We start from the raw sequence: 19,177 nt of genomic DNA, 5'->3' as shown, positions 1-19,177 counted from the left end.
AATTGCTTGGATCCAAACGCCAAAAGGAGACCCTGATCCAGCACATTTGTGTGTGATATGCTTGATGTTTGCAACTTTCTTTTAAGTGCAATTTTAAATACCCTTTGGTGAATAAAAAGGTTTAATATACACTATAGAGCGCTCCATGTCCGCATCTTTCTCCAGATGGCTTAAATATTAAACCTACCAGAGCCAATGTTTAAAAAGATGTGTACTAACTACCTGCTCAGGAGCTATTGAGTCGCAATATTGTATCAGAGATTTCCTTTAATTTGTGTGGCTGGATAGTGTACTGGTTAAAGGGAACCTGAGACGAGAAGCGTCTCAGGTTCCATACTTACCTGGGGCTTACTTAAAGTGAGCCGAAATTAAAAATACAAGATTTCAGAAATAAAATCTTTTTTCTAACTTATAATAATAAATAGCTGCCTTTTTTGCATGATGACAAATATAAAATATTTTACAAAGTTAAGGAAAGGTGGGGGGGGGAAAGGCTGCGCATCCCTAAACACATGCATACCCTGCATCCAAGACAAGTGCTAACATTTATTAAACTAGGAGGTACTTTAGCTTCCAATATGGTTTGCATGCAAAGTATATTATACTAGACACTTGCGTCACAGTGAGGCAGACCTCCGGGCAAGTGACCTAACCTAAATTTAAAACCTCGGGAGCAGCTAAGCAAGAAAAATGTGTAACTTACATTTGGTAGAACAGCGAGGAGAACGCCAGCGCATACCACTAAAGAGAACCCGAGGTGTGTTTAAAGAATGTTATCTACATACAGAGGCTGGATCTGCCTATACAGCCCAGCCTCTGTTGCTATCCCAAACCCCACTAAGGTCCCCCTGCACTCTGCAATCCCTCATAAATCACAGCCATGCTGTGAGGCTGTGTTTACATCTGTAGTGTCAGTCTCAGCTGCTCCCCCGCCTCCTGCATAGCTCCGGTCCCTGCCCCCATCCCTTCCCTCCAATCAGCAGGGAGGGAAGGGATGCAGGCGGGGACTGGAGTTCTGCAGGAGGCGGGGAGAGCAGCAGACTGACACTATAGAGATAAACACAGCCAGCGTGGCTGTGATTTATGAGGGATTGCAGAGTGCAGGGGGACCTTAGGGGGGTTTGGGATAGCAACAGAGGCTGGGCTGTATAGGCAGATCCAGCCTCTGTATGCAGATAATATTCTTCAAACCCACCTCGGCTTCTCTTTAAAGTGTACCTTAAGTGTCCCAAAAAAATTGAGTTTTACTCACCTGGGGCTTACCTCAGCCCCCTGCAGCTGATCGGTGCCCACGACGAGTCGCTCTGATGCTCCGGGTCCCGCTGGCGGCCACTTCCCGGTTTCGCCGTCAGGACCCGTCAGGCTGGGGAACGCGGCTGATACTACGCGTTCCCAGCCAAAATAGCACCCCTATGCGGCCATATGTCCGCATACGGGTGCCTATGCGGACATATGGCCGCATAGGGGTGCTATTTTGGCTGGGAACGCGTAGTATCAGCCGCGTTCCCCAGCCTGACGGGTCCTGACGGCGAAACCGGAACTGGCCGCCAGCGGGACCCGGAGCATCAGAGCGACTCGTCGTGGGCACCGATCAGCTGCAGGGGGCTGAGGTAAGCCCCAGGTGAGTAAAACTCAATTTTTTGGGACTTTTAAAGGTACACTTTAAGGCTGCATCTGAAATGACCACCAGCTCAGTGTGCAGCACCTATATAGACTCTCTGCACACTTCGCATTCAATTCAGATGCAAATCATATGCAAACCTGCTACTACTTATCATGCAAACAGGAAACTCAGGAGGAGTTTTATATATAATAATTTATAAATGTTAGCACTTGTCTTGGATGCAGGGCATGCATTTTTCAGTCTGGCAGAGGCGGTGTATGCCTGTGCGATTAACCATTCAATTGCAACATGTGTTTAGGGATGCACAGCCTCCCCCCCGACACCTTTCCTTAACTTTGTAACTATGTAACTGTCAGGTTAGCTGCTCCCAGCCCCTCCTCCTGAGTTTCCTGTTTGCATGATAAGTAGTAGCAGATTTGCATATGATTTGCATCTGAATTGAATGTGAAGTGTGCAGAGAGTCTATATAGGTGCTGCACACTGAGCTGGTGGTCATTTCAGATGCAGCCTTAGTGGTATGCGCTGGCGTTCTCCTCGCTGTTCTATAAAATATTTTACATTTATTGGAGGAACCCCTCCCTTCCTTTCATATTGCCGGGACAAAATACGGCAGACTAGTGGAGGAGATGAAAAACAAAACAAAGGCTGCTACTGATGATGTCACAGGGGAGGGGATCTCAGCTTGTGTGAGATTTCACATAGACAACGCCCCTGTGAGGGAGGGTAGCTGATGACAAACACACCCATGATCTAAAACCCCCTACTAAGCTCAGAAGTAATGGCTGCCACCTGTATAACCCTAGTTATGAAAAGAGAAGGGTGAAAAGCATGCACTGAAATGCTCATAGGCTTGAAGGAGTGTTTATCTTTGTATGTGTTAGAGTGGTGCAGCTAAATATTTTGAATTACTAAATATTTTGAATTAAAAAAAAAAAGTTTGGTTTGGGTCCGCTTTAAGCCTTGTTAGGGCCACTCGTCATCTCCCCAGGTAGCTCCGGTCCTCGGCAATGCAGCCCGAAAGCCTGGCCGAGTTGCCTTTTATCGCACATGCGTGGCCTAGCTCGCTCCTGTGTCGTGATACCGTCCCTGGGAGAGTTCTGCGCCTGTGCAGTACTACGGAACAGGCGCAGATTGCTCCCAGGGATGGGAGCACCCTGGCCCCGTGCCGGTGTGACGAAGGGCTACCCGGGGAGACGTCGAGGGACGTGCGGCCCTAACGGGGCTTAACGAAGCCGCAGGTAAGTATGGTACCAGAGACACTTCTCGTCTCAGGTATACTTAGAGGGCTCTGCCTCTGACACAGGAGACCAGGATTTGAATTTTCGCTCTTCCTGTTCAGTAATCCAGCACCTATTCAGTAGGAAACCTTGGGCAAGACTCCCCAACATTGCTACTACCTATAGAGTGCATCCTAGTGGCTGCAGCTCTGGCACTTTGTGTCCGCCAAGAGAAAAGCATGATATAAATGTTCTGTGTCTTGTCTCCATTTAAAGAAGTACAATCAATTTTTCTGATTGTAACATTTCAAAAATATGATCAATGTAACACACATATACAGTGGGTTGCAAAAGTATTCGGCCCCCTTGAAGTTTTCCACATTTTGTCACATTACTGCCACAAACATGCATCAATTTTATTGAAATTCTACGTGAAAGACCAATACAAAGTGGTGTACATGTGGGAAGTGGATCGAAAATCATACATCATTCCAAACATTTTTTTTACAAATAAATGCAAAGTGGGGTGTGCGTAATTATTCGGCCCCCTGAGTCAATACTTTGTAGAACCACCTTTTGCTGCAATTACAGCTGCCAGTCTTTTAGGGTATGTCTCTACCAGCTTTGCACATCTAGAGACTGAAGTCCTTGCCCATTCTTCTTTGCAAAACAGCTCCAGCTCAGTCAGATAAGATGGACAGCGTTTGTGAACAGCAGTTTTCAGATCTTGCCACAGATTCTCGATTGGATTTAGATTTGGACTTTGACTGGGCCATTCTAACACATAGATATGTTTTGTTTTAAACCATTCCATTGTTGCCCTGGCTTTATGTTTAGGGTCATTGTCCTGCTGGAAGGTGAACCTCCGCCCCAGTCTCAAGTCTTTTGCAGTCTCCAAGAGGTTTTCTTCCAAGTTTGCACTGTATTTGGCTCCATCCATCTTCCCATCAACTCTGACCAGCTTCCCTGTCCCTGCTAAAGAGATGCACCCCCCGAGCATGATGCTGCTGCCACCACATTTGACAGTGGGGATGGTGTGTTCAGAGTGATGTGCAGTGTTAGTTTTCTGCCACACATAGAGTTTTGCATTTTGGCCAAAAAGTTCAATTTTGGTCTCATCTGACCAGAGCACCTTCTTCCACATGGTTGCTGTGTCCCCCACATGGCTTGTGGCAAACTGCAAACAGGACTTCTTATGCTTTCTGTTAACAATGCCCTTCTTCTTGCCACTCTTCCATAAAGGCCAACTTTGTCCATAGGACAACTATTAGTCATGCACTGTACAGAGTCTCCCACCTGAGCTGTAGATCTCTGCAGCTCGTCCAGAGTCACCATGGGCCTCTTGACTGCATTTCTGATCAGCACTCTCCTTGTTCGCCCTGTGAGTTTAGGTGGATGGCCTTGACTTGGTAGGTTTACAGCTATGCCATACTCCTTCGATTTCTGAATGATCGCTTGAACAGTGCTCCTTGGGATGTTCAAGGCTTTGGAAATCTTTTTGTAGCCTAAGCCTGCTTTAAATTTCTCAATAACTTGATCCCTGCCCTGTCTTGTGTGTTCTTTGGACTTCATGGTGATGTTGCTCCCAATATTCTCTTAGACAACCTCTGAGGCCCTCACAGAGCAGCAGTATTTGTACTGACATTAGATTACACACAGGTGCACTCTATTTAGTCATTAGCACTCATCAGGCAATGTCTATAGGCAACTGACTGCACTCAGAGCAAAGGGGGCCGAATAATTATGAACACACCACTTTGCAGTTATTTATTTGTAAAAAAATGTTTGGAATCGTGTATGATTTTCGTTCCACTTCTCATGTGGACACCACTTTGTGTTGGACTTTCATGTGGAATTCCAATAAAATTGATTTATGTTTGTGGCAGTAATATGACAAAATGTGGAAAACTTCAAGGGGGCCGAATACTTTTGCAACCCACTGTACACACACACGTGTTAAACGTTTCCTCAATTAATGGAAAGATTTGCGGGAGTTTACCGCGGATCACCAAATCGCAGACTATCACTAGCGCCTTTACAAATGCTAATGCCACCACAAAATGCTAGCGATAATCTGGAATCCCCAGTTTGAATGGGCCCTTAAAGTGGAAATTGGCCTCCGGAGTTTGAAGGTTTAGGGAGGCTCGTCAGAGGGGCTGAGTATTTTAAGAAGTTTACCCGTTCTGAATATTTCTTAAAATTACACTGGCAAGTCTAGTTCCAGCTAACCGAGTCAGATGTTTTTATGAGATCAAGGCTCGGAACAATGCTTCTAGGCACATACATGTTCAGTGTTCTCCCCACACATTTTTTCCACGCGGGTGGCATGAAAAAGTAGCTGGGTGCGGCGAGATGAGAGAATGAAGGGCCAGTGCTTCTCTGCACAGCTCTGCTTATAGCAGAGGAGGAGGTGAGCTGATGCCAGCCGGTGCTCACCAAAACTAGCCGGGTGCAGCACCCGGCTAAAAGTGCCTGGGGAGAACACTGCATGTTGAATAATATTTAGAGCTAATCTGACGCTGGTGCTTGGCAATGCAATGCGATGCTTGGCCATTCGGTATGAAACCTGCCCGGACCAAGATCAGGCCAGGTGTTCATGCCTGCTTATCTAACCATAATCAAATTAGAATAAACCTTATCATTAGTAATGACGGATAGTTCTCTGGAGGTTAGAGATCTGTTCCTCATTACTGTATATTTTACACTTTTGTCATCATTAAGCTTTTCAGTGCATGTACATATTTTTGCTGGTGTGATTATGGTACACAAGTGGTTGTATGGCACTGAGCATGAAGTTTTCTTCAATGTATTGGTTCTATTTGTCCCCTTAAAATGTACATTAAAGGCTATGTAGGTACATGGTCTGGTCCTTCAGGTCACAAAAGGGCCTTGGTACTACAATGGGTCAGATATAGCCTCATACATATGTAAGAGTACTGTTGCCTGCAGGGATTGGGACTTGATCCCTTAGATGACTGTTTAGGACCGAGAGCTGTACAATTGCATCACTAGCACTAGCCCAGAGGCTGTTGCTATGAAGGGAGGACACGTTGCGTGAGGAGAACAGCACTGGGTCGGGTCGGTTAGGCATGACATCGCTAAACATGTGGGATGCCAGATATTTAGGCTATGTCAGGAGGCTCCTGTACGAGTACTAGATTCTCAGTTGAAACAGTGCTTAATAGCCACCTCAGCCAAGTGTAATCCAGAGTGTGTACATAGCTTTAAAGAAAAATAACACAAACGCCTTCATTTTCCCCATTTGCTCTTCTGTTCTCTATGATTCACCAGTGCAGTGACCATTGTTCTAATAAGTCAGCTATCATTTTACATAGTGACAAACCAAAAACACAACAGCAGTCTAGTTTAAAGCTCATGTTCAGGTATATATGGAATAATAAATATGTAATGATATACAGTATGATATATATAACATTTCTGCATTCCCCAAAACAGTGATTTTTTTAAGACCTTAGATGGACCTTACAAGAAACTTTTAGTGAGCAGAACATGGAGGCAGCCATCTTTGGTCCACTTTTTAAAATACCAGTACCAGTTTGCTGGCTATAGTTATGACCATTTGATTAGGGCTGTGGAGTAAGTACATAAATCCTTTGACTCCTCCTCAGTACTGCTAACTCAGTCCAACTCCATTTTTCCATGTTGTCTGAAAGAAGGCAACATACAAGGCATTTAATTATTGCCAAAACTCTAATTCTACAGCTTAACAAAGATAGTGTCTGTTTTAGACAATACATCAAAGTACTAGCTAGGAAGATGACACTACTCTGTTGACCAAGACTGTCATTGCCAACATAAATCTGGCTTTCTGAATCCCTAAACAACTTCAGAGTAACCAAGCAGCTTGGTGTGACCACTAGGAAAGTATAGGGGACTAAAACAGACTGAAAAGCTCTCCTACTAAAAAGCAATGCTTGGTGTGATTTGCCTTCTTAAAACAGAAGGTACTTGTGATAATTCAGCTTTAACAGTGGTTACCCATAAAGCACCGCTACTGAATATGCAAATTATTGATGTGGCTCTGTAAAATGTAAAGCTATAGGTGTGCTATACACTAGCAGTGCTGGGTGCAAGCCTGGCTTCAGGGGCATGAAGAGATAATTTGCATATTCAGTAGTGAAGCATTGTGGGTAGGCCTGAACGATTTTAGGAAAAAATTGAATTGAGCGATTTTTGTCCAAAATTACGATTTCGATTTGATTCACGATTTCCTTCAAATCAAGCTTTGTTCCCCCCCTTTGTGCCTGTCTGTTCCCTCTCTGTCCCCGTCTCTCATTGTGCCCCCTTTGCCTCTTCATGCCTCCTCTGGGTCTCTCTTTTGCCTCCTTTGTGTCTCTGTGCCCCCTGTGTCTCTCTTTGTGTCCCCTCTGTGTCTCCTGTGTCTCTCTCTGTGCCTCCTCTGTCCCCCAAGTTGCATCAGTACAGGACATAGCTTCAAGCACGAGTCCAGCGATGCCCATCTATCCACTTTGCCTCCTGCAGGCTCTAATGCACGGCATACTTCCTGTATATCATGTGACATACAGGAACCCGAAGTGTTACCAAGCACAAGAGGCGGCAGAGGGCGATAGAGGATGGAAGATATGTCCAACACTGCGGGCACTGGGACTTTGGGAAAGTTTGAAGGCACTTCTTCAAACTTCCTCATGTGGAAATGATGTGATCGCGATATTCGTCGCTTTGACGATTCTGAAATTGTGATCTTGGTGATCGCGATTTCGATTTAAATTCGATTTATCTTTCAGGCCTAATTGTGGGTAACCATTGATGTAACTTAAAGCTGAATTATCGCAAGTACCTTCTGTTTTAAGAAGGCAAATCACACTAAACAACTTCAGGGGACACTTGTACACTAGCTAGGTTTTCCCCCCTCCCCCCGAGATGGCTCTTCAAGGCCTTGTCAGCTCAGTGTGTGTGCGATCCAACATGTTCATGTCATACAGTTTTGTCACAAGATTATATCTCAAAAGCCAAGGAAGCCAGATGGGCCATGCAATCTACGTGAAGCAGGGTGTGGAGAGGGATACATGTTCCTCAGGATCAATAACTCCTTAGCACTCACACTTTGAAACCAAAGATTCTTCCAGATATTAGACGTGCTGTGTTAGCATACTGCATTGCAGTGCTTCCTGTGTATTTGCACTGCCTGTACACCACATGACCACTTCTGTTTTTAGAAATAGTATACTAGTATTGGGTGAGCTTTTCTTTGCCCTCATTTCCTCCTGGCATGGATCCCCCCAAGACGCTTGTGCTGAAAACATTCCTTTGAGCATCTGTTCCATGATGACATTATTGCATCACCAGTTCCTGCAGATATGTAAGCTGCATTTATGCTATGAATTCCTGTGCCATCCCCATTGATGTTATGCAAGCGCTTGGGTCTTTTGCACTCCTCGGGCAGCCTTCAGAACAGCTTGAATGAGCGTTTTATCAGAACTACTCGGGAAGGGCCGAAGAGCTACTTGACTTAGCAGGTCAAACTACTTCAACATGAGACGGCACAGAAACAACAGGATGGACCAAGAACCAGGAAGGCCCTATGGTATCTAGAACCTTCCCTTTATTTAAAGGGACACTATTGATTAACCCTTCTGGGGGTATGAAAAATTCCGCCAGGAGGCAGCGCAGCAGTTTTTTTTTTATATCATGTAGCGAGCCCAGGGCGGGGGGATGCTCAGCGGCATCCCCCCGCCCGATTCGATCGCCTTCGGCGATCTCCAATCAAGAAATCCCGTTCAAAGAACGGGATTCCCTGGAGGGCTTCCCCCGTCGCCATGGCGACGGGGCGGGATGACATCACCGACGTCGTGACGTCATTGGGAGTCCCGATCACCCCTCGGCGCTGCCTGGCACTGATTGGCCAGGCAGCGCACGGGGTCTAGGGGGGGGGGCCGCGCGTCGCGACAGCGGCGATCGGGCGCGGCGATCGGTGTGCTGGCGCAGCTAGCAAAGTATAGCTGCGTCCAGCAAAAAAAAAAAAGTAAATCGTCCGAGCAGGGCCTGAGAAAACCTCCTGCGCGGCTTACCCCGAACCGCCAGGAAGGTTAACATGTTTTTTTCAACTGAGATAGGAAATGTTTGGGAAGTGCTGCTAAGTACTGGTGTATATGTTACGGCCAGAACCTGAAGTCTGGCCACTTCGGGTTCTGGCCGGTCAAAACGCGAAGTGGCCGTGCACCTGCGGCCAGTTAAATGAATGAATTCACCCCTGGCGGCAATGTAACAGATGAAGCTCCCTCTTCGGCTCTGCCTCCTCCCCCAGGGTCATTTGTTGCGGCAGGGAATCCTGCCGTTCGTTCTTGCAGAGCGGGTGCTGCAGAAGTAATGTATGAAGCCTCCCCGCTCTGCTTCCCTGCCGCTATGAACGACTGTGGGGGACACGCGTGGTTCCCAGCTGCCAGAGCTAGAGAGGGGCAGGGGGTGGAAAGGAGGCATTGGCCTCAATTCACTAAGATCATGCTGGAGATAATAAGGCAAGAGAAAACTTACCTCCACACAGTGAGAGAGTTATCTTAACTCTTCATTCCTTAAGTTACCTCCTCTGTAGTTAATTTACCTCCTCTGTAGTTAATTTACCTCCTATGTAGTTATTTTCGCATGCAGTTAATTAACAGCCTGTCTTTTACTCTGGAGTTATTTTAAGGATTGAAGAGTTAACTTAAAGACAGAAGAGTTAACTTTAGGTTTGCCTGAGGTAAAATGTTTCCTGAATACTACATGCCTTATCACCATGGTAACAACTCTAGAAGAGTTATTAAAGACAGGAGATAATCTTAGTGAATTGAGGCCATTGTCTAAAGTTTAATCTGAAATCACACATACGAAATACTGAAAATACTGAATTGTTCAGCAGTACTGAATTAAATCTTTTTTTTAGCTTCACACATGAGCACAATTAAAACTGTAGAGAATTACTGTTACATTGCCGCCGTTACAGTATTACTGTTACATTCATTTAACGCCGACGGGAGCCTGGAATCCTTTTCTTTTCTAACACTGGCCGCAGGGGCACGGCCACTTCGCATTTTGACTGGCCAGAACTCGAAGTGGCCAGACTTCGGGTTCTGCCCGTAACAAATAAGGTGCGTACACACATACTACCAAATGCAACAGCGGGTCCGCTGGACCCTCCCGCTGGGCGGTCTTTAGCCGACAGAATGTGCGTGTGTACACGCTGTCGGCGAACTAATAAGGCTGTTTCTGGATGATCCTCTGAGCGAAAGACCACCTAGCGGGAGGGTCTGGCAGACCCGTCGTTGCATTTGGTAGTGCGTGTGTACGCACCTATACATTTCACAGCTTATCTATTTGATTACGGTTATCTCATTCCTTTCACATTTTTCTGAGGGCAGTCTGCTGATATCCTGACGGCAGACTCGGCCACGAGGGGAGAAATTTCCTCAGTTTATCTGTTAACTCTGTGTGCAGAGAGCTCAGTCAGAGACAGGGAGCGCTTTCTCTTACAGAGAGTAGAGGAAATGTATCTTATGTGCAACATAAACATTTGTAATACTGTAGTGTGTGAAACCGGATACCTGTTTTCAAATAATCTCCTTCAATATTATACTGTTCTTAGCATGTCGGACTGCAGAGATTTATACCTCTGCAAATGAGACATTCCAAACGTAGCTAAAATCTACACACAGTGAATTAAGACTTTTGCCTCTGATATTTACCATGAATAGTTGGAAAATGTTAACACAGCTTCTTCGACATTATTTGTTCACTTGGGCATTGATAGTATTCCTTTGAAGCAGTATAAAACCCTGACATAATATTCAATAAAAATGTTTTCCTACTTTTTATATGCCATACTGTTAGCATATTTGCTTTTGGGCATAAGTATTATTATTCATTTAGAAATGATACGTTTCTAAAGTACACTTATTTTACTCTGAGAGCTTACTTTGAATTTTATTCATAACTGCTTTATTCATCGTCTAAAAGGTACATACACATGTCGGTTTTGCGCAAACGACCCGTCGTTTGGACGTCAAATCGGGCGTGTGTACAGTCTGTCGTTCGGCTGATAAGACCGGGCTTGAGTGATCCGCTTGCCGATTTTACGTCCAAATGACGGGTCGTTAGCGCAAATCTGACGTGTGTACGCACCTTAACTTAAGCATAAACGATTTCTGATTGTCTCACTGTCTTTAGGAGACCAGGCAGTGTGAGAGAAGGCTTTGTTTACATTCCTCACTTGATACAATTAAACACAAGATAACATTATCTACAAGTTCCAATGCGGCCAGCTCTGCTGGCAGGGAAGCTTCTTAAGGTGCATACACACGCACTACTACAGAGAACGACAGGTCTGTCAGACCCTCCCGCTGGGCGGTCGTTCTCCTGACAGTAGTGCGTGTGTACAGTCTGTCTGCAAACTGATAAAGCTGTTTCTGAACGATCCGCCAGGTCTCGCTGTGCATGTGAGTACATACATGTTGCCGGGTAACATAGTATGGGCCCTGGGAGATCATGGAAGGACACAGGAGGGTGAACACTGGCCAGAACGGTGAATGTCACATGCGCTCCACTGCACTAATACTATGCAGGGGCCCCAGGTAGCTGGGAGGGCCAATCACTGGCGGTAGTTGTGGTTCTAGTAGGATCTGAATAGATTTCAAAGAGAAATCTATTACAAATCTTTTAACAGTCTGTGACAATAAATGTTGAAGGGAAAGAAAAAACAAAAAAAGGAAATTTTTACTGCGCTTTTCTCCTGGTGGACTCAAAGCACAAGGCTGGAACCACTTGGGGTGTCCTCCATAGGTGACCAGGGTCATTAGGGAGCCTTGCCCAAAGAATGCTTACAGTTTTACATGCTGGCTTGAAGCCAGGATTCAATCAGATGTCAGAGAGGGTTCTATCTACTGGACACACGGCAGCTCCCCCAGGACTGCCTAACGGCAATTAGTGTCAAGTCCTGGGGTGGAGCTTGCAGAGGATCGCGCATCCCCGCTTGAATGACAGAACTAAAAGGGGGGGGGGGGGAGGGAGTCACTGTAGTGCTCTGCAGCAAGCCATTAAAGCTTTACATTTATTGGAGGATCCCCTCCCTTCCTTTCAGATTGCCGGGAAAAAATGGTGGAGTAGGTGCTATCCGGCAATGGAGGAATTGCTAATGGCTGCCCCCAGTATAACCCTAGTAATGAAAAAAGAAGGGTGAAACGCATGCACTGAAATGCTCATAGGCTTGAAGGAGTGTTTATTTATCTTTGTATGTGTCAGAGAGGTGCAACTAAATATTTTTAATTAAAAAAAATTTTGGTTTGGGTCTGCTTTAAGAGGTTAGACATTATATCTAAGATACATCCAAACTATTGGTCTAAGGCTGCATTCACAATGGCAATAAAAACATTCATAATGAAATGGAACGGATGTGAAAAGATCCTATGCAAAGCAATTGCGTTAGCCCGCTCGGAATAGGTCTGTTTTGCCCGATGCGGTGAGTGGAACGCAAGTCTGGGTCCCATATGAATTTTCCGGATCAGCCGGATAAAGCGGAGGACGATGGAGGCTGACAAAATCAATGCTAGCCTGAGCAAGAATGGTGTCCATTCTCACTAGGCTGCTTGCCGCATACGTTTTGCAAAATACTTTCCTGCCACCATCCATTCAGACCTCCACCACAGCTGCCGCTGTCCATTTGGGTCCCTGCACACTAGAAACACCAGTATACTGATCCCAGAGCTCCATCAGAAGCATCAAGCTGGTTTGCCATAGACCAAAGGGAATCATCCTTCCCCAGGGAGGATTCTCATTGGTTCACTGAGTAGTGGACCAATGGAAATAATCCCTGGTGAGAGCCTGATGCTTCTGATGGGGCACTGGGATCGGTATACTAATGTTTATGGCATGCAGGGACCTGAATATATGGTGGCAGCAGGACATGGCCATAGGTCCCGAGCAGTTGGTAACACAGAAACAAAAGGGAAACCGGACGTAAAACTGATGCCCAAAGTAACAAACTGATCAGTTTAACAGACACACTGATCAGTTTTTACAGGATCAGTTTTTTATTTGGTGAAGTGAGAACATGGCCTTATAGTATTTATATATCCAACGTGCCACTTTATATATGTGATCTGCACATTATTTATTGTTTATGCATATTTTGCAGTTATATGTCGCATAAAACATGCTGCACTTTTGGAGTTATTAAATGTTACTTTAAACTGCAAGTAATTTGCCCGTTGTCCGGCCATTTCTTCCAGAAGGGAGGCGAGTCCACCCACTTCGCCCTTTTTAACGATATTAACCACTTGCCGACCGCACACTCATACCGTGCGGCGGCAAAGTGGTAGCTGGAGGACCAGCGACGCAGTTCTGCATCGCCAGGTGCCTCCCTAATTAATCAGGAAAGGCCGATCGCACGAGCGGCCGTTTCCTGTCAGATCACGGAGCGGGTCTCCGTGAATAGCCTGCGAGCCGCTGATTGCGGCTCGCAGACTAAATGTAAACGTAGGAGACACGTCTCCTTTGTTACATTGTACGGCGCTGCTGTGCAGCAGCGCCGTAAGGCAGATCGGCGATCCCCGGCCAATCAGCGGCCGGGGATCGCCGCCATGTGACAGGGGACAGCCTGTCACTGGCTGCACAGGACGGATAGCGTCCTGTGCAGCCCCGATCACCGGGGGGGAGCAGGTAGGAGAGGGAGGGGGGAATTTCGCCGCGGAGGGGGGCTTTGAGGTGCCCCCCCCCCCGCAACACCCAGGCAGGCAGAAGAGATCAGACCCCCCCTGCACATCATCCCCATAGGGGGGAAAAAAGGGGGGCAATCTGATCTCTCTGCCTGCTACCTGATCTGTGCTGGAGGCTGCAGAGCCCACCCAGCACAGATCACTAAAAACAGCGCTGGTCCTTAAGGGGGGCTAAAGGGTGGGTCATCAAGTGGTTAATTTTACTCTACCTGGCGCCTCTGTTATCCTACTACAAAATAATTTAATCCACCCTTGGTGGAGGGGTGTATCCCCACTTTTTCCAATCTACAGAGAGCGACTTCTTAGACCTGAGCGGGGTCAGGTTATAATTCTCCCCGTCTGCTCGCCCAGTGGTTGCCTTGGTGGCGACCTACCTTTGTGAGTATAATCACCTTCTTTATCACCAGATACCATTACATTAACATACTACACCATATTGGTCTCTCGGTTTCCCTCTCCTTACATGGTCTTATAGTAAGTGGATATTGGTAAGACTGTACAAAGTTTGTACAGACAGATTGCAGAGTGTATGGAGAGCTTAAAGCGGAATGAAACCCGGCATTTCTTCTTTGCTCTAATAGATTATGTACAGAATATTATATACAACCAGCATTTTTTTTTTTTACTAGAACAGCATACAAAGAGTTAAACACAGGCCTTAGAAACTCCCCTGCAGGGAAAGCTGGACGAATCCAAACTAGAGATAATGTTATCTTGTGTTTAATTGTATTAAGTGAGGAATGTAAACAAACCCTTCTCTGACACTGCAAACTCTCCTGAAGACAGTGAGACAATAGGCGCGTACACACGCCATACCGCAGCAAACGACGGGTCCGTCAGACCCTCCCGCTGGGCGGACGTTCAGCCGACAGTAGCACGTGTGTACGCGCTCGCGGATTATGTCAAGGTTTTATACCGCTTTAAAGTGCACATGAAACAAAAGGGGGGCGGGAATTCTACACACCTGGGGCTTCCTCAAGCTCCCTCCAGGTTTATCACTCCCTCGTCATCTTCCTCCGCCTACTGGATCTTCTGCAACTGGCCCTGAAAAATCCTCCATTTGGTGCAGGCCGGCCGCGCGCACTCCTCCAGCTGGGAGCGTACTCCGCGGGTGCAGTACGCTCCTGCCGATGGGAGCGAGATGGGGGTGCACGTGCCAACAGGGCTTCGCATGCACAATACGCACTGGACCGGAGGACTTTCTGAGGCCAATTGCAAAAGATCCACAAGGCGGAGGACAGCGAGGGAGCGATAAGCCTGGAGGGGGCTGGAGGAAGCCACAGGTATGTATAACTCTCCCCCCCCCCCCCCCTACCCCTCATCTCAGATTTACTTTAAAGGGAACCTTAACTGTACCGGGGGGGGGAAAAGAGTTTCACCTACCTGGGGCTATTACCAGCCCCCTGCAGCAGTCCTGTGCCCTCGGAGCCGCTCTGGAATCCTCCAGTCCCCCGCTTTCACTTAGTTTCGTTTTTGACGACTCACCAGTCGGCCAGCCGCCATGCGTATTATTGGACGCATTCCCTACTGCAATTAGCGCTGTTGCGAGCCGCAATGCGTACAAAAATACACGTTGCCGCATATCTACGCGTGCGGAACGCGGCAACAGCGCTAATTGCAGTACGGAATGCTTCCAATAATATGCATGGCGGCCGGCCGACTGGTGAGTCGTCAAAAACGAAACTAAGTGAAAGCGGGGGACCGGAGGAATCTAGAGCGGCTCCGAGGGCACAGGACTGCTGCAGGAGGCTGGTAATAGCCCCAGGTAATTGAAACTCTTTACCCCTTGTTCAGTTAAGGTTCCCTTTAAGATCATTACAGATGTCTTTTCTCCTTGGTATTGTGTTAACACACACACACATGAATGCTCCATACAAGCCAACTGCCAAAATTTCTACTTTCAATAGAGGTGGAAAAACTACAGTGGTTTGCAAAAGTATTTGGCCCACTTGAAGTTTTCCACATTTTGTCATATTACTGTCACAAACAATCAATTTTATTGGAATTCCACATGAAAGACCAATACAAAGTGTACACGTGAGAAGTGGAACGAAAATCATACATGATGCCAAACATTTTTTACAAATCAATAACTGCAAAGTGGGGTGTGCGTAATTATTCAGCCCCCTTTGGTCTGAGTGCAGTCAGTTGCCCAAAGACATTGCCTGATGAGTGGTAATGACTAAATAGAGTGCACCTGTGTGTAATCTAATGTCAGTACAAATACAGCTGCTCTTTGACGGCCTCAGGGGTTGTCTAAGAGAACCTTGGGAGCAACAAGACCATGAAGTCCAAAGAACACATCAGACAGATCAAGGATAAAGTTATTGAGAAATGTAAAGCAGGCTTAGGCTACAAAAAGATTTCCAAAGCCTTGAACATCCCACAGAGCACTGTTCAAGCATCATTCGGAAATGGACGGAGTATGGCACAACTGTAAACCTACCAAGACAAGGCCGTCCACCTAAACTTACAGGCCAAACAAGGAGAGCACTGATCAGAAATGCAGTCAAGAGGCCCATGGTGACTATGGATGAGCTGCAGAGATCTACAGCTCAGGTGGGGTTATCTGTCCATAGGACAACTATTAGTCGTGCACTGCACAAAGTTGGCTTTTATGGAAGAGTGGCAAGAAGAAAGCAATTGTTAACAGAAAGCATAAGAAGTCCCGTTTGCAGTTTGCCACAAGCCATGTGGGGGACACAGCAAACATGTGGAAGAAGGTGCTCAGGTCAGATGAAACCAAAATGGAACTTTTTGGCCAAAATGCAAAACGTTATGTGTGGCGGAAAACTAACACTGCACATCACTCAGAACACACCATCCCCACTGTCAAATATGGTGGTGCCAGCATCACGTTCTGGAGGTGCTTCTCTTCGGCAGGGACAGGGAAGCTGGTCAGAGTTGATGGGAAGATGGATGGAGCCAAATACAGGGCAATCTTGGAAGAAAACCTCTTGGAGTCTGCAAAAGACTTGAGACTGGGGCGGAGGTTCACCTTCCAGCAGGACTAAACATAAAGCCAGGGCTGTGGAGTCGGTCCAAAAATCCACCGACTCCGACTCCTCAGTTTAGGATTCCACCGACTCCAACTCCGACTCCTCTAATTTGCATATTACAATTTTGTTGATTAAAAGTATGTAACATGAAATTCGTCTCTTAACTGCCAACGCTTAAGAATTTTACAAGACAACTGAAGTGAGAAGGATATGGAGACTACTATATTTATTCCCTTTAGACTAAAACCAGTCCTTGGTAAGAGTACTTGTAAAAGGTACAAACCGGAACAAAGAACATCTATCAGGCCCTAGGCAATGTAAGTGTGGGTACATGTAAGAATGATGTGCAGGTACTCTGCAGGGGAATGAGGAGATTGTAAACAGACAACACCTCTGTGCTCAATGTGCACAGCATTCTCAGTGGATTCCCTGCAGCTCTGTGGGGAGTGCATATGTAGAGTATAGTACTACTGTGTAACAAAGTAAACCTGAGACAGATGCAATTAAAGTTTTATAAATACCTGGGGCTTCCTCCAGCCGCCTTCAGGATAATCAGTTCCTCGTTGTCCTCCTCCACCACCTGGATCTTCTGCTATGAGTCCAGGTACTTGAGCCAGTCAGGCGTAGTGCACATGCACACACTCCGCCGCCAGGAGCATACTACACCTGTGCAGCACTATTGCGCAGGTGCAGAATGTTCCTGGCTGTGGGAGCGGCATGCGGCCGGACAGCACTGACTGGCTGAATTACCAGGACTCATAGCAGAAGATCCGGGTGGTGGAGGACAGCGAGGGACTGATTAGCCTGAAAGGGGCTGGAGGAAGCCCCAGGTATGTATAAAACTTTACTTTTCCTCCGTCTCAGTTACCCTTTAATTTGTAGTCACCAAACCAAATTTTAATAACATATCAAATTATTTGATTTCATCAGCAAAGGGAGTGCATACATTTGCATAAATCAGCATCAATGCAGAATTATTTCCATCTCGTTGACCATCTCTATTAGTGACACAGCTACACATCAGGCTTTATTCTTACAGCATAGATGTTATTTAGTATATATAAGAGATTCCTGTGTACACATCATATATACAGTCACAATCAGATATGTATATCTGACCTTAAAAATACGGGGACTGCTTTATTGAAGCAGCACAAGTAACTAATTTTGATTGGTTTATTTCATTTTTGTGGACTAAGCACAGCTATTACTGTATATATACTGTATATATATACATTATTTTTAATGACTATTATCTGAGAAATAGAACATTTTATCATATTTTCTATTTTAATTACAGTTACAAATTCATTAGGAGTTGGAGTCGGAGTCGGTGCATTTTTTCCCGACTCCGACTCCAGGCACCCAAAATTGCCCGACTCCACGACTCCGACTCCACGACTCCGACTCCACAGCCCTGCATAAAGCCAGGGCAACAATGGAATGGTTTAACACAAAACATATACATGTGTTAGAATGGCCCAGTCAAAGTCCAGATCTAAATCCAATCGAGAATCTGTGGCAAGATCTGAAAACTGCTGTTCACAAACACTGTCCATCTAATCTGACTATGCTGGAGCTGTTTTGCAAAGAAGAATGGGCAAGGATTTCAGTCTCTAGATGTGCAAAGCTGGTAGACATACCCTAAAAGACTGGCAGCTGTAATTGCAGAAAAAGGTGGTTCTACAAAGTATTAACTCAGGGGGCTGAATAATTATGCACACCCCACTTTGCAGTTATTTTTTTTTAATGTTTGGAATGATGTATGATTTTTATTCCACTTCTCATGTGTACACCACTTTGTATTGGTCTTTCACGTGGAATTCCAATAAAATTGATTCACGTTTGTGGCAGGAATATGACAAAATGTGGAAAACTTCAAGGGGGCCGAATACTTTTGCAAACCACTGTAGCTAATTATCAATTACCCAGACGGAAGAAGACAAATGAAGATTGAGGTAGAGCCTGTAGTCAAATGCAGTATGCCCTACTAGAGCTCGTTCAGGTGAGTGCTAGTTCACAATCTATACTAATTACACAAACAAGGTGTGTAACATTTATTTGTGCAATTAATATAGATTGTGAACGAACACTTACCCCAAATGGCACTAGTGGGATATACTGCATTTGACTATAGGTGTTTATCTATAGCACATATCAGCACATATCAATGTCATTCTTTTTAAGTGTTGACTACTATTTTACTATGTATAATTAGAAGTTTTATCCCATTTTCTTATAACCCATTATTGGTCCTTTAGTAAGGAGGTTCCCATGCGCGCTGACTATGCAGCGGTCACAGGGGAGGGAGAGGAGGAGGGTTGCGACACAGACCTAGAGTCCCTTTTTAAACGGGCTTAGGTCTACTAGTTTTTACAGAAGAGGTGTTTAGGTTGCTAAAACATCAGTTGTGTGCAAGCTATTGCAGGGTTTCCTAAGATGCTATACAAGACTTCATGGCAGAGAATAATTTAATTTCTCAGCATCAACATGGGTTTGCTAAGGACAGGTCTTGTTTGACTAACATGCTCAAGTTTTATGAGGTGGCGGATGATAATGTATATTTAAAATGCTGTAGATGTGATAAACTTGGACTTTGCAAAGGCTTTCAAT

General features: G+C 45.7%; 1 protein-coding gene across 1 annotated transcript in view; it reads right to left on the bottom strand.

Moving 5' to 3' along the window:
- INO80 (INO80 complex ATPase subunit) overlaps positions 1-19,177 on the bottom strand; it is a 155,504-nt gene that overhangs the window by 124,998 nt on the left and 11,329 nt on the right. The gene's annotated exons all lie outside the window — the stretch shown is intronic.

This window comes from Hyperolius riggenbachi, chromosome 9 (assembly GCF_040937935.1).
Source record: "Hyperolius riggenbachi isolate aHypRig1 chromosome 9, aHypRig1.pri, whole genome shotgun sequence".
Classification (NCBI taxonomy): Eukaryota; Metazoa; Chordata; class Amphibia; order Anura; family Hyperoliidae; genus Hyperolius; species Hyperolius riggenbachi.
Note: the sequence above shows the minus strand (reverse complement) of the source record. Positions and strands in the feature narration are given on the sequence as shown.